Below are 14,710 nucleotides of genomic sequence, written 5' to 3'. Positions count from 1 at the left end.
AATACATAAAAACCAAAAAAAAAAAAAATATAAAAATACATAAAAACCAAAAAAAAATATAAAAATTACAAAAAATACCAAAAAGAGAAATATATAGAGATAACGAACAGCATTGAAGCTAAAGAGTTGAATCAAGACAAATCAGGAGCAGAGCAGACATACTTCTAAAACATCACAGGTGGGATCAGAATTCATGGAGGAGTAAGCATCCCCTGTTGGCTTGTCACACGCGCCGTGTGCCGCATATTTGACATGGTTTATGTGCTTTTGATGGAGATGTACAATGAGTTATCACAAGTATCATGGAGGGTGTAAAGCTCTCATGAACTGCTACAGAAGGAGGGCTGATTGGACAGCAGAGGTATTAGGAAATTCACTCTTGAGAAGACAGGAAATGAAAATGACAGGTGGAAATACGAGCAACAATTAAAATTGATTGATTGAATGAAATATGGGGAGTTCATGAACATTATTTAAGGTCAATAGTCCATTAAACAATACAAATTTTGCAGCTACAGAGTTTGTGCTTCAGAGTTTTAGCTACTGAGACAGGATTAGGAGCTATGGAGATTTATCTACAGCGACAGGATCAAGAGGTATGGAGTTTTATCTACAAAGACAGGATTACGAACTATGGATTTTTATCTACTGAGACAGGATTAAGAGCTACTCTTATTGATAATGATTAATACAGATGGAAGGGTATTTTGTTTAAATGCCTGTGGAAGGAACACTTATTGACATGATTAAAAGGGTTAAGGAAGAGGAGCATCTATCAAGATTTGCAAAAAAAATTATACATGTACATGTATCGGTTTTGAAACCAAATAATAACTATTCCTTCATTTCCTCTTGATCGATAGAGAGCAATAAATTTCCGGTAAGAGTAAGACGAAAAAGTTCTTTATGAAATGACCCTAGGAAAAGATATATTGCCCGGTAGTTGACATGATAAAAACAGATGAGGCCAACTTTGGAGATGTACCGTGTAGCAAGAGTAAAAAAAAAGTATTTTGTTAAAATGCCTATCACAAGGTATATTTTGCTCTTAAACTGTTCAGAACACCTTAAGGGAGGGCGCCCTAGTATATAATGTTACCAGACATGAGCAAATTGATAACAATATAGCCTAGTGGGGATCAGTGGAGGCTTAAGGGTCAAAAAGAAGCATTTTCAATCACTTTATAAATAAGGTGAGTGGTAGATAGTTAATTTAAGGTGTTGATCTCGTGAGTCTCAAAAATGAAAATAATTAAGCAGTTCAGTGTCACACAGGGATGATTCCCTTAAAATCAATGGGGACTCAAGAAACAAGATGACAATAGAAGATCAGGGGGCAGGTTTTATCTCTGACATAACTAGAATGTCTAGTGTTCTGTTACGTCCCTGTTTAACACATTCTTCTTTCAGTTGAAAATTCGATGATGATCAAGATGGGGAACTAACATGTTAAACACACCTGCTTTGAACAAACAGATTATTTTGTGATTCAAACTTCTTGCATATGATCCCACAATTGTAGAAAAATAGTCTTGAAACAAGATGTGTTTCTGAAATACTATGTGCCCGGCGGCGGCAAAGTTTGAAAAAGTTATTAATTTTAGCATATAGGTCATGGTCACATGCTCATTGACCTTGTTATCATTTGAAAGATCTTAATTAGTGGAGTATGCATACCAAATATGAGGTTTCTATCTCCTATGGTTCAAAAGTTATGGCTATAGTTTGAAAAAGCTATTTTTAGCATATATGTCACAAGTCAAGGTAACAAGGTCATTGACCTTGAAGTCATTTGAAAGAACTTAATTAGTGGAGTATGCATACCAAATACGAAGTCTCTATCTCTCATGGTTCAAATGTTATGGTAAAGGTTAAAGTTGACAACAGACAGTCAAACAAACAGACAGACAGATCTGGTGCATAAATATAGTAATTTAAAGTAAAGAAGGCCATAATAAGAAGAGTATATTTAATGAAGGTGCATGTATGACTGTCAGGTTATCAAGTAACACACTGGTAGATAAACAGTGCACCCCATCATCTCAAGCCATGGTTCGGAGTCCGCTTATACAGCTGTAGCTCTCTTCTTCCCATGGTTGCTAATGCATAAATTCATAAAGTACTGTGATTGGGTATTGAAAGGTCATGTCAAAGTTCATTTTCTGAGTATGCTTTACTTGCATTGGTCAATTGGCTGTGGTTTGCGATGTTGAATAAGATGCAGATTCTATGATTATACTGCAAAATTATAATTCACACAGTGAGATTTGAACTCGTGATAACTTGACAAAGCACTATTGTGTTTTTTCCTATCCCCTTTAGAACTGTCATTGCTTACAATGTAGAGGGAAAAAAAATATGAAAAGGTCAAGGTCTCTTTAAAATTTACACTTCGGTTGTCCAACCAATATATCTATGAAATAATCCTCAAATGAACTTTAGTATCGGTAAATCATTAGGTCAAGAGGCTGCAATTTAGTACATGTACAGTAAACCAACTTTTATTTGTGACGACTTTATTTCGCAATTTATCAGGGGTTAATTAGTTGCTACTAGTAATTTTCATGATCAAGCCTTTTTGAATCTGATGTTAATAAACACAGAGACTTTAAGTACCAGTTTGCGGCGAGAAATATTCCCGATGAGGAACCTCGCGAAAATTTCTCACACGCAAATAAAAGTTGGTTTACAGTATCAAGTTTTCAGTCACTGACTGTCCATTTCTTCAACAACAGATCCTTAGCTCTACAGTGATGGACGAGTAATACTGCATGTATGTAAGTATATAACGTCAAATTGAAATTATTTAGATATTGCTTTTGATGTCTAATTCAAAGAAAAAGCCAAGCAAAACTATCTTTGTCAATTGGAGGGCAAATTACAGGTATACTGACAATTTCTTTTGATAATTATTTTTCTTTTTAATTTTTTTTTCAACTTTCATGATGGTGTTTCAACTGTAAAGTGTAAACTTGGATCCAAGTGGTATTCTGTCAGAGGTAAGTGTATGTAAATTATTCCCAAATTTTCTCTCTTAATTAAAAGCCACATGATTGGGGCATTCTTTTCTCTGATCTCAAGTTTATTTCCAAGCATTACTTATCATTTTATGATTTTAGGAGTAATCTCCCCTGTTGAAGATCTGAATTATGGTGGATATACATCTGCAAGGCCATCAACAGAGAGTTTGGACACATGTATACCAATATTTCTACCAATCACCTCTGTAACCTTTGCTGTGTTCATCAGACAGGTAAAAAAAAAAATTCAGAATAATTTTTTTAAATCATTTTACTATAATACTGTAAAATCACATATTTTTGTGGGGTCAAATTTTCATGATTTTAGTAAAAACTCTTAGTTTGTGGGGATTTAATTGCGTGGATGAAGAATTGTTGAGTAGTTATGTATGGAACATTTTAAATTTCGTGGTGGTCATGAATTTGTGGGTCTCTTCATACCTTGAAAACAATGAAAATTACCCCCACCCCACCCCCACGAAAATTTGTGATTTCTCAGTAGTAAAAAAGTAGAAGATATTTATACTTCCTGTTTTAAGAAAAATTCATATTTTACTTTCACAATTATACATTTTATTAAAAAAAACATCCTCACCAAAGCAATCGAAAAAATGTATTGCCAAATTAGCTAGCAATTAATACCAGTAATCTTATGTGTATTAGATTAAAATTTTATAGAGCCATGTAAATTGCCTATACAGCATCTATGCTCTACTATTTACATTTAACAACATAACTTTTTATGCAATTATCATGAACAAACATACTGATTGTTTCTTTTATGATTTTGTTGTTGTTTTAGATGAAGAACCACTTGATATCTTTTATACCCTTCACAACGCAGGCTACTACAGAATCACAATGTGAAAGCTCAGATGTACCCAATATTCAGTAAGTGCATGTGCAACTTTGTACAATTATTGACTTTTGATGAGGTCTACTCGTGACTATACGGACCTAGTCAGGTATTGGTTGACCGACACATGATTTGAAACACAATCTGATTGGTCGAAAAAACTATAAGCAAATCTATATGGTTGGTCAAGAGGGAAAACCCAAGTAAACCTCCCAGAACGTTATATGAGGTGAACTCACTCTGAGGTACATCTCAGGAAAAGGCGTCTAGACCAATCAGAGAGCACCAAAATCCCTTATCATTTAATAATATGTCTTCTTCTTTTAAATTTTCTAATATATGTAGTGCAGTAATTTAGGGATTCTATTATTGATTCGCCTTATTCACAAATTCAGACTTTCTGACCAAATCTTCTAAATTTGGTCCTTGGAATCATTTTTTCAGTCATTTGTCTTCTTCTATCTCAATGACACTAGGCACACTTAAGATTTCTACCCATTGCTTTTCAGTCGACTTCAGGAAGAGGAATGAAGATGACAGCTCCTGGCCTCCTTGCCCTGTCCCTGGTAGCAGCTGACAATGGAACTAACAGCAACAAAACATGTACACTGTATGTATACATAAATTGTATTCAAACTTAGCAGTGATATTAATTTACCTTAGATCACTCACTGCTGTTTTTGGAGTGTGAAGATGAAAACTTGCTTCCCTGGTAGAGATTTTTACACTCCATCAAAGACAATGTGACCAACCTGTACATCAAATATAAGGTTTTAAAGTAGTTGTTGAAGCATTTTCTCTTACACAGTTTCCATTTGTGGAAGTCGAATTCTATTAATTATCTTATGGATAGTGCTTTGAAACAAAATATGACTGATTGGTTAAACATCTTTCTTCAATCTTCATTTTTTTAGCAAAAGAAACAATCAAGTGATGGAAATTCTAAAGTGACCATTTCATTTGTGATTCTAGCTGGACAGTGTTTTGATTTGATTGGATAAACATTCAAGTGATGGATGTGATATTTCATTGGTGATTCTAGCTGGACAGTGTTTTGATTTGATTGGATAAACATTCAAGTGATGGATGTGATATTTCAGCCAGGTATAATTCTAGTTGGACAGACAGTGTTTTGATTTGATTGGATATATATTAAACATTCAAGTGATAGATGTGACATTTCAGTGGTGATTCTAGTTGGACTGATATTGCTTTAATCTGATTGGATAAACATTCAAGTGATGGATATGACATTTCAGTGGTGATTTTTGGCTGGACATAATGCTTTGACCTGATTTGATAAACATTCACGAGATGCATGTGACATTTCAGTGGTGATTCTAAGCTGGACAGTGCTTTCACCTGTTTTGATGAACATTCAAGTGATGAGTGTGACATTTCAGTGGTGATTTTTAGTTGGACATAATGCTTTGACCTGATGGATAAAGATTGATGTGACAGATTTACATTGGTGATTCTAGCCAGACATTCCTGTGTGATTTGTCTCAGCAAAGCATTGATTTAATGATTCTCAGCAAAGGAATTGACCTTGGATTCCAAAGGAATTGACCTTAATTGATTAGATAAATATATGCTACTGAAACTGCAATGAATTCCTGTAGATTCTGAAATGGATGTTGAAGGACTAGAAGTTTGAATTGATGATTGCAGCAGCTACAGTACTTAGGAAACCTTCAAAGAGACCAAATTGATTTTCAGGTATGAAGTGCATCTATGTTTTAAATTTATAATTTATTTAAATGTTTTAGCTATGAGTATTGAAAATTAAATCTTGGGTCACCCAAATGTCACAGTGATTACAGCATCTATAGATGTGCTAAAGTCACAAAGTAAGGTCAGTTGATCCTTACGTTGTGGGTTCGAATCCCACTGTGGGACGTAGAGACCTGTCCTTCGGATAAGACCGTATAAACAGAGGTTCCGTGTCACAGTATGTACTGGCACAAAAAAGATCCCTTCCTGCTAAATGGCCCTGAGTGCCAATATAGGACAAAATTTGCAGCTCTCCACCAGCAAGTTGTGGCAAATCTCAATTTGAATGAAAAATTCTTAAGAGTGAGGTAAACAATTGTACAATAATACAATCAATCAAATTTTGGCCATTGAGCAGTGTGTGTCAATTTTTGCATGATCACTTAATCCAGACACTCTAGTGAGCTCTCCTGATCAAAAATTGTTAGCATTGTTATTGTTTAAAAAAATTAACTTAATTAATTTTTCATCTTTTACAGAACCATTGGGCAAAATTCAACAAAATTTGCCACATCTATGAATTAACGCATCCTTTGGAAAAGGGAAATCAAGGTGAAAAGGGAAATCAGCTCTTCCATGGGGAGATAATTAAGAGGTAGAGAAAATTCTTTGAAGCCATTTAAAGGCCTTGTGCAATAAAATAGCCAATCAAAATGAACTAGCCTAAAGGATGAATTATTGTCTATATAGAGAGAGACAATTTATTTGTATTTTTTTTTCATTTTCGGCATCTTAAATTGTTTTAGGCCTACAATATTAACTTTGGACTCATGTTTTAGGAATATCACAACTTTAGCAGAATTATTCCACTGAGTTAAAAGGAACTCTTAATTTTTAGCTTCGTCGAGGTGAGCTTATGCTCTACCCCCTGCGTTGGCGTCGGCGTCCCGGTTAAAGTTTTAGGAGCAGGTCCATTCCAAAGTAACTATAAGCCCTACCTGAACCAAACTTGCAGGTTGATACATTTAGGGATGGACACTACCAGACTTGCTTCGGATGCTGGATGTGACCTACATAATTTCCAAATGAGTGACCAGGTTACAGTTTTTTGGAGCAAGTCCATTCCCAAGTAACTATAAGCCCTACCCGTTCCAAACTTGCATGGATGATGCATCTAGGGATGTACACTACCAGACTTGCTTCGGATGCTGGATGTGACCTACATTTTCCAGATGAGTGACCAGGTTAAAGTTTTAGGAGCAGGTCCATTCCCAAGTTGTCCATTTTTGTCTTATTTTTATTTTTTTTATCACAAATATTATCTTTGAATATTAATCTTATTTTCTTTTTTTATGATTTATTGCTGATCAGAATCTAATTCATCATTGAACTTTATTAAAGCTACATAGTATCAAATAGTGATTTTAAATCCTTGTGTGAGACCTAAAGAGTAACACCCTTAACTCTCTTTTTAATACTGTAAATCACTTTTTATTCACGAGAACTTTATTTTCGCGTAATTACGCGAGACAGTGTACTCGCGAAAATTTAATTCTTGCGTATGATTGTATTCTTTTAGATTATATAGAGCAATAACCACAATTCGCGAAAATTTTGTCTCGCTAATCAAGAGTCAATGACAATCTCGCGAAAGTAAGGTGTCGCGAAAATTAAGTGATCTACAGTAACAGTTTCTCTGATTTCAGGAGTAGTCCCCCCCTGTTAAAGATCATGAATGGCAAATAGACAATGTCGAATGCAGTCTGGTCATCAACAGAGAATTTTCAGACACCCGACGTCACCCGTAGACCTGTATTTCAACTAATTACCTCTCTAACCTTTGTTGTGTTCATCAGACAGGTAAAAATCAAAGTACTCAGAAGTACAGAGAGCCGGGCTCATTTACAGAGTAGAATGGATTTCTTACATGAATCACGTTTATATTCTGACGAAAAAAATATTTTAAAACTATCAATATAAATGATAAGACACTGACAGTGAGTTTTTCAATCCTAATACCACAGTCCGATTTTGTCAGAATCCGCATTAATCTGGTACCGCAGCTGAATGTAAACAAACAGACCAGTCTGGTTCCCTCTCCTGCTTTACCTCGTATGTGTAGAGAACTACTGTAACACTGATTATCAAAAATCCTTACGCTAATGAACTATGTTCTTTGACTTATGAAGTTTTCAAAGTCATTACTACTAATGTTTATTTTATATAGATAAAACTTCGTTTTATTTTTGTTGCTTTATTTAGCGTTTGTATAAAAGCGGTTGAGAGTAAGAACTATATTTTTGCACGTAACTTTAAAATGGCGACTATGGGGTCAACATCCTGCCTTGAACAGGATCACATAAGCAATTGCTCTTTGAGCAATAAGCCCGGCTAAAAACAAGATAATTAAGTTAAATAATTTTATTGTGTTAAAGAAAAAAAAGAACATTATATTTACATGCACAGAATACTCCTTATATAACAAAAATGTCACATTTTACTCATACAACTATTAATCATTTTTACATGCCCACCTTAATTTTTCCCATTTATACAAAGTTGAATAGAATAAGTGCATTCATAATAAAACATAGCAACAATTAGTTCAAGAAAGCTATCTAGATAATTTAAAAATAATATGTATGATTTCATTTTTCATACATTTAAATTAAATACACAGCATCTGAAATTGAGTGAATGCCCACCATTTTTTCAAATTTCTTCCAAATTCCTTTTTATGCCCCCATGCATCAAAAGATCCCTGGGGTATATTGTTTTAGTCATGTCTGTCTGTTTGTCAGTGTCTGTTTTGAACTGTAAGGCTTTAATATTTGGCATGAGTGTACATTATGACAAGACCTTTCCTTTGGTACAGAAATTTTTTTATCATGTGACCTCAGCTGTAACCTTGCTACCCTTAAAACATCTAACAAGTGTATATACCACTTCAGTCTCCATACCATCCATAGTGTCTCACAAACACATCTTGTTAATTATGAATCTGTTAGTAATTTACTGTAATTGTTTTTAGATTTTTTAGTGTACAGCTGATATCTGTTAGATCTATATTTTTAGATCTGTTTTTTTTTCTTTAAGATTTATATTTTTACAGCTTTCGTTTCATTTCAAGATTATATTGCCTATTTTGTTGTTGTTTTAGAGGGATGGACCATTTTACTTTGATCCTTTTACAACAGGTGCCCCTGCAGTTTACAAAGTTCCAATATTGAGGTCCCAGGACCCTTAATTTAACAGTGAGTGCACAACTTTATGTATTCTACCTAAGAATTTTCAATGATTGTAGACTACATTTCGGATTTGATTTTAAATATTTAAGGAGGCTAGGGGATCAACAAATTAACCACCAGATATAACTCAATTTTTTAGATATATGTTCCCTTAAGCTGTCAACTATCATTTGGCAAAGAAAAATTTAATAAATTTTAGTTTTAAAATTTCATCATTTTTAATTAGTATATATCTGTATAAAGCTACATGAGCTTCTTCTAAAGGAGATCAAAATAGTCTAAAAATACCCACAACCACCCAGCCCCTTTAAATACCGTATAAGTGGAAATTTTAGCGAGACGCAAATTTAGCGATTTGTCCTTAAAAACTGGTAATTTATTTTTAGCGAGATGTTATTTTAGCGATTTTAAATTGCACATTAAAGAAGCTATAACAAAATAAATGCAATTAATTTTTAGCGATATTCAATTTTAGCGATCTCGGCAACCTCGCTAATAATGCCAAAATTAAATCCTCGCTAAAATTTCTACTTATACGGTATTCACAGACTGATTCAGATTTTTATGAGCAATTAAGCAATAGGATGGTTATATTAACTCTATCAAGATTACATCACAAATTTATTTCAGTCTTTTAACAAACATTTGCCTTCTTCTGTAATGTTTAATTCAAAGTCACTTGAAAATACCAAAGATTTTCACTTATTGCTTTCAGTCCAGTGAGTCCACAACAGATTAAGGATTAAGCTGACATTATCCACATTGTCCTTGGTAGCTGCAGCTTACAGTAGAACCAACAGCAGTAGACATATAGCATGCTTCTTCAAAGGTAAGTCTCCGGAGTAGTGTTTGTAGCAATTCTTGTACCCTGTCCTTTATTGAAGCTTCAGGTCCAAAACAAATGTTCTCTGCATGGATTATTGTATAAGTAGAAATTTTAGCCAGACACAAATTTAGTAATTTCTCCTTAAAAACTGGTGTTTTATTTTTAGCGAGAAGTAATTTTAGTGATTTCAAAATGCTCACTAAAGAAGGTAGTACAAGTAACCCACAATTTATTTTCAGCAATATTAAATTTTAGCAATCTCAACAGCCTCACTAATGCAAAAATTAAATCCTCATGAAAATTTTTACTTATACAGTATCTAATGATGTTGGTTCTTCCCGGAAACATAAAATGTTACTATTGTTATTGTTAGCAGTCTGTTTTCTTTGAGAGTCAAAGAAATACTGCAAGTCTCTAAGTCTTTTCATTGATGTCGTCCTTGTTTATCAGATGCACCACATGCAGTGGCACTGTCTCCATCAGTGGTGAAATGGGATATGACTAGTGGAGGGTGGTGATTTTCTTACTGACACCAATACATTTTGAGGTCCTTATCTCCAATGGTGGTCTCCGGAGGAATGGTTGCAGTGCAGTCTTCACGTCCTCACTGGCCAGGTTAATTCCTTTTCTTTGTTTCTCAGGTGTGTTCCTTTCTCCCACAGAACACTGCCATAACATTTTTCCTCTGAGTGACATTTTCACTTACGGTGTATAAGTCACTTGGGGGGCAGCTTGGTATGGGGTTTCCTAAATTGCTCTGAAAGTATATAGCTATATTATATAGGGCATCTCCCTTTGCTTTGATGAAGGTAACAGAAAGTCCACATTTTTAGCTCTACTGGTCTAAGACTAGAAGAGCTTATGCAATAGTAAGGTGTCCATCATCCGTTCGTCTGTCTGTAAACAATTTTTCAAAATGCTACTCCTCCTACAGTTTTGGTCTGATTTCAGTATAACTTGGCACACTGTAGTAGACTACCCTAAGATACATAATTCTGTTTTTGATTTCAATGAATGGTGTTGCCATGGTAACTTAAAATAGAAATTTTTTTGAAATATTTTTAAAATGCTACTCTTCCTATATTTTTGGTCTTATTTCAATGTAACTTGGCATATAATTATGTAGATTAAAAGAAAAATATTTTTAAAGGTATTCATACAAGTAAACTACACTAACCTAACATACTTGATTCTTAATTCATTGGTTTTTGATTTTGATAATGTTGTTGCCATGGTTACTTAAAAGAGAAATTTCCTTGAAATATTTTCAAAATGCTACTCCTCCTACAGTTTTAGTTTGATTTCAATAAATCTTGCCAAGAAAATGACTAAACCAATAATCAATTTTTCATTTATTGCTGTTGCAAAGTTTCAAGCTACTTTTCTCTTCCTTCATTATAAGTATAAACCAGTAGAGCTACAGTCTTGTCAAAGACTTCGGAATCAATAAGTTCTTGAATTTTCTGCATTATTTTTTTCATTATATTTTATTCATGTCTTTGATAATTTTCCTTACTTTGTTACAGGTCTGTTTCATTTTGGTTGATGATGCTGCTTTAACATTAGCACCAAGAAGTCATGCTTTTACCCTCTAGTTGTGGTACCCAAGTGACCAACAGCCATGGTCACATTTAGCCGTGCATTCTTATTCCATTTACCCTTCCAGATCTTCTATTGTGCACCTTTTCAAAAGTTTTTCTTGTGATGGTATTTTGGCACTTCTTACATTTTTGGAAAGGATTTATGCCAGGCCTCGTTTTTTCCCCATGCTTTCCAGTCCAGTGACCATATATTACAGTTTGGAAACTTATGTGAGTGTTCTTTAAATGCATTTTTCCAGAATTTAGCCGTCTTTTCTTGATGAAGTACTTTGTATAATATTTTAGAATAAAAAACGAATTTAAATATTCACAAAGATGGGCGATCATCTGACACAGCTTCCTTGTAGGTGTCTACTGGCTGGACCTCACTTGGCCCGGGTCGTAGAAACTTCATCTCACTGCTTCAGCTCTTGGCCTGGGGGCCATAAAACTTAAACGAAATCACTTTTGATCTCGGTCTCACTTTTACCAAAGGAATATTTAGTGGAAAAGTGAGACTGAGATCAAAAGTGAGGTCGTCTAAGTTTTATGCCCTTCAGGCCTGGTGGTTCTTGTATTACACTAGAACAGTTATCCCCTATTTAATTCATCCCTTAATTAAGTACAAAATAAATTCTGATGTGCTAGGATTTGAAAGATAAATAGCTAATAGACATTTTTGCAAATTTCATGTAATTTCATTAACTTTTAGTTGTCTGAAAGGCCTTATGCAATGAAATAGGCAATCTAACTTATTTATGTGAAAGATTCATTCCTCAGTTTATACATTCAAGTTTACATATCCAATTTTTTTCATTAAAATTTCTTAGTTCCATGTATTCCTAAACATTTTAAAGTATCTTTATTTATTTTCGTCTGACATATATGTGTTTTGTGAGCTAATCTTTCCTTAAGAGATCCTAAAATGATACATGACTACACTAAGATACATAATTCTGTTTTTGATTTCAATGAATGGTGTTGCCATGGTAACTTAAAATAGAAATTTTTTTGAAATATTTTTAAAATGCTACTCTTCCTATATTTTTGGTCTTATTTCAATATAACTTGGCACACAAGTGGACTACACTATAAGATACTTGATTCTTTTCATTGGTTTTTGATTTTGATGAATGTTGTTGCCATGGTTACTTAAAAGAGAAATTTCCTTGAAATATTTTCAAAATGCTACTCCTCCTACAGTTTTAGTTTGATTTCAATAAATCTTGCAAAAAATGACTAAACCAATAATCAATTTTTCATTTATTGCTGTTGCAAAGTTTCAAGCTACTTTTCTCTTCCTTCATTATAAGTATAAACAAGAGCTACAGTTTGTCAAAGATTTAATAAGTTCTTGAATTTTCTGCATTATTTTTTTCATTATATTTTATTCATGTCTTTGATAATTTTCCTTACTTTGTTACAGGTCTATTTCATTTTGGTTGATGATGCTGCTTTAACATTAGCACCAAGAAGTCATGCTTTTACCCTCTAGTTGTGGTACCCAAGTGACCAACAGCCATGGTCACATTTAGCCGTGCATTCGACCCCTTCCAGATCTTCTCACCTTTTCATAAAGTTTTTCTTGGTGACTGGGTATAGTGGCACTTCTTACAATGGATGGAAAGGATCCATGCCAGGCCTCGTTTTTCCTCCCCATGCCGATACCAGTCCAGTAGACCATCACAGTCTGGAAACTTATGTGAGTGTTCTTTAAATGCATTGTTCCAGAATTTAGCCGTCTTTTCTTGGTGAAGTACTTTGTATAATATTGAATTTGGGTCATCTGACACAGCTTCCTTGTAGGTGTCTACTGGCTGGACCTCACTTGGCCCGGGTATAGAAAAGAAAGTTTGCTTCAATTGGCCTGGGGAAAAACTTTGAATCACTTTTGATTCGGTCTATTAATATTTAGTGGAAAAGTGAGACTGTGATCAAAAGTGAGGTCGTCTAAGTTTTATGCCCTTCAGGCCTGGTGGTTCTTGTATTACACTAGAACAGTTATCCCCTATTTTTCATCCCTTAGGTACCAAAATAAATTCTGATGTGCTAGGATTTGAAAGATAAATAGCTAATAGACATTTTTGCAAATTTCATGTAATTTCATTAACTTTTAGTTGTCTGAAAGGCTATAGGCAATCTATATTTAAAAGATTCATTTCATTTTACATTCAAGTTTGATCAAATCATAACTAAGTGGCATGTGGGTAGGGAGGCCGCAACTAAAACTTCATATACCTGGGAGGAAGACATCTAGAAAAAAAATCTCTTAAGAACAGCAAAGTCATGATCAATTCATATTTATATGGACACAACATCATATATTGCAGATTTAAATCTGTTCAAATCATGACCTCTAGGGTAGGTGTTTTACAAGTGAGTCATGGGAAAAATTTACTCCAATGTGGACAAAAGATTTAATAAAATTTGAACATTATATATTTAATGTTTGATTTCAGTATGTATGTATGTACGGATCAAAACAAGGTTTTTTATACAAGCTATACATTTAAGCATTTCATTTTTTTAGCTTTTGTCCATTATCCAACTTTGGGTGACGTTCCAACATAGGCCAACCTTTGGGAGGAGGAGCCATTTTTTCATGAATAATGACTTTTACACTTGGATTGATTAATAATGGTGGATATTCTTGGCTAACTGCAGTGATGGACTCAAAATAGCAAACATTTTTGTGAGAACCATGCAGACTCTGAGGTGGAAAAGTTCAACATTGTATTCAAGAGTGATGGACCAATAAATGCAATTGAAAAATTAAGAATTATAAAATGTGTGTGAATAATATATTAGATATCTTATTAAAGGGAGACTACTTCAGCAGACCACTGTTTAATTGTGATACATATATTGCTTTTGTACAGTTTGCAGAGCTCAAAGCCAAAAAATATTAATGTTTGAAATATTATGTATTTATAGTGATAAAATAATTAATGCAATATTCAATTTTTTTTCTTTCATAATTTCTATTAAAAATTTTCAATGACACATTTATTTAATACAGTGACTGTATATTGTTGAGAAAGGGCGAGAATTTACTTAAACAGGTTCTTGCAGTGCTCCCAGATTTTGTCAAATTAAATTCAACTTAATATGTAATATAATAAATTTTATGAGAATACTATAGTAAATGTACTTGTTTGTCCATGCATATTTTTAATTGAAGATATCAACACATTCAGAGAAAGTTTTTTTGCCACAAATGTCATGCAATTTTTTTGTTAATTAGTGCAAATTTGGATTATCTCTCATTACAAAATTAGTTTATATCTGATCTTTATATTTTCTGTCTGCTTATATTATTTGCCATTGTTGGTAATACTTTTGAAACACAAATTATTAAATGTGACAAAGATGGCAAAATGCTACAAACTGTTTTACATACATTTTATTCATTGAAGAAGGAGAAGATAAGGTGTTGTAATGTTATCATGTGTGGTGCAGTGGTTAGG

At 33.7% G+C, this 14,710-nt stretch overlaps 1 long non-coding RNA gene across 1 annotated transcript; it reads left to right on the top strand.

Moving 5' to 3' along the window:
* Positions 1–7,331: 7,331 nt before the first annotated feature.
* Positions 7,332–10,262, top strand: LOC134283869 (uncharacterized). The gene is made up of 4 exons (XR_009995574.1): positions 7,332–7,449; positions 8,750–8,843; positions 9,553–9,666; positions 10,114–10,262. It is a non-coding gene; the product is annotated as an uncharacterized LOC134283869 (long non-coding RNA).
* The last annotated feature ends 4,448 nt before the right edge of the window (positions 10,263–14,710 follow it).

The sequence above is a fragment of the Saccostrea cucullata genome, unplaced genomic scaffold (genome assembly GCF_032062105.1).
Source record: "Saccostrea cucullata isolate Sc308-1 unplaced genomic scaffold, CSIRO_AGI_Scuc_v1 ctg852, whole genome shotgun sequence".
In the NCBI taxonomy this organism is placed as follows: domain Eukaryota; kingdom Metazoa; phylum Mollusca; class Bivalvia; order Ostreida; family Ostreidae; genus Saccostrea; species Saccostrea cuccullata.
The sequence above is the reverse complement of the archived record's forward strand: the minus strand, read 5'-3'. Positions and strand labels throughout refer to the sequence as shown.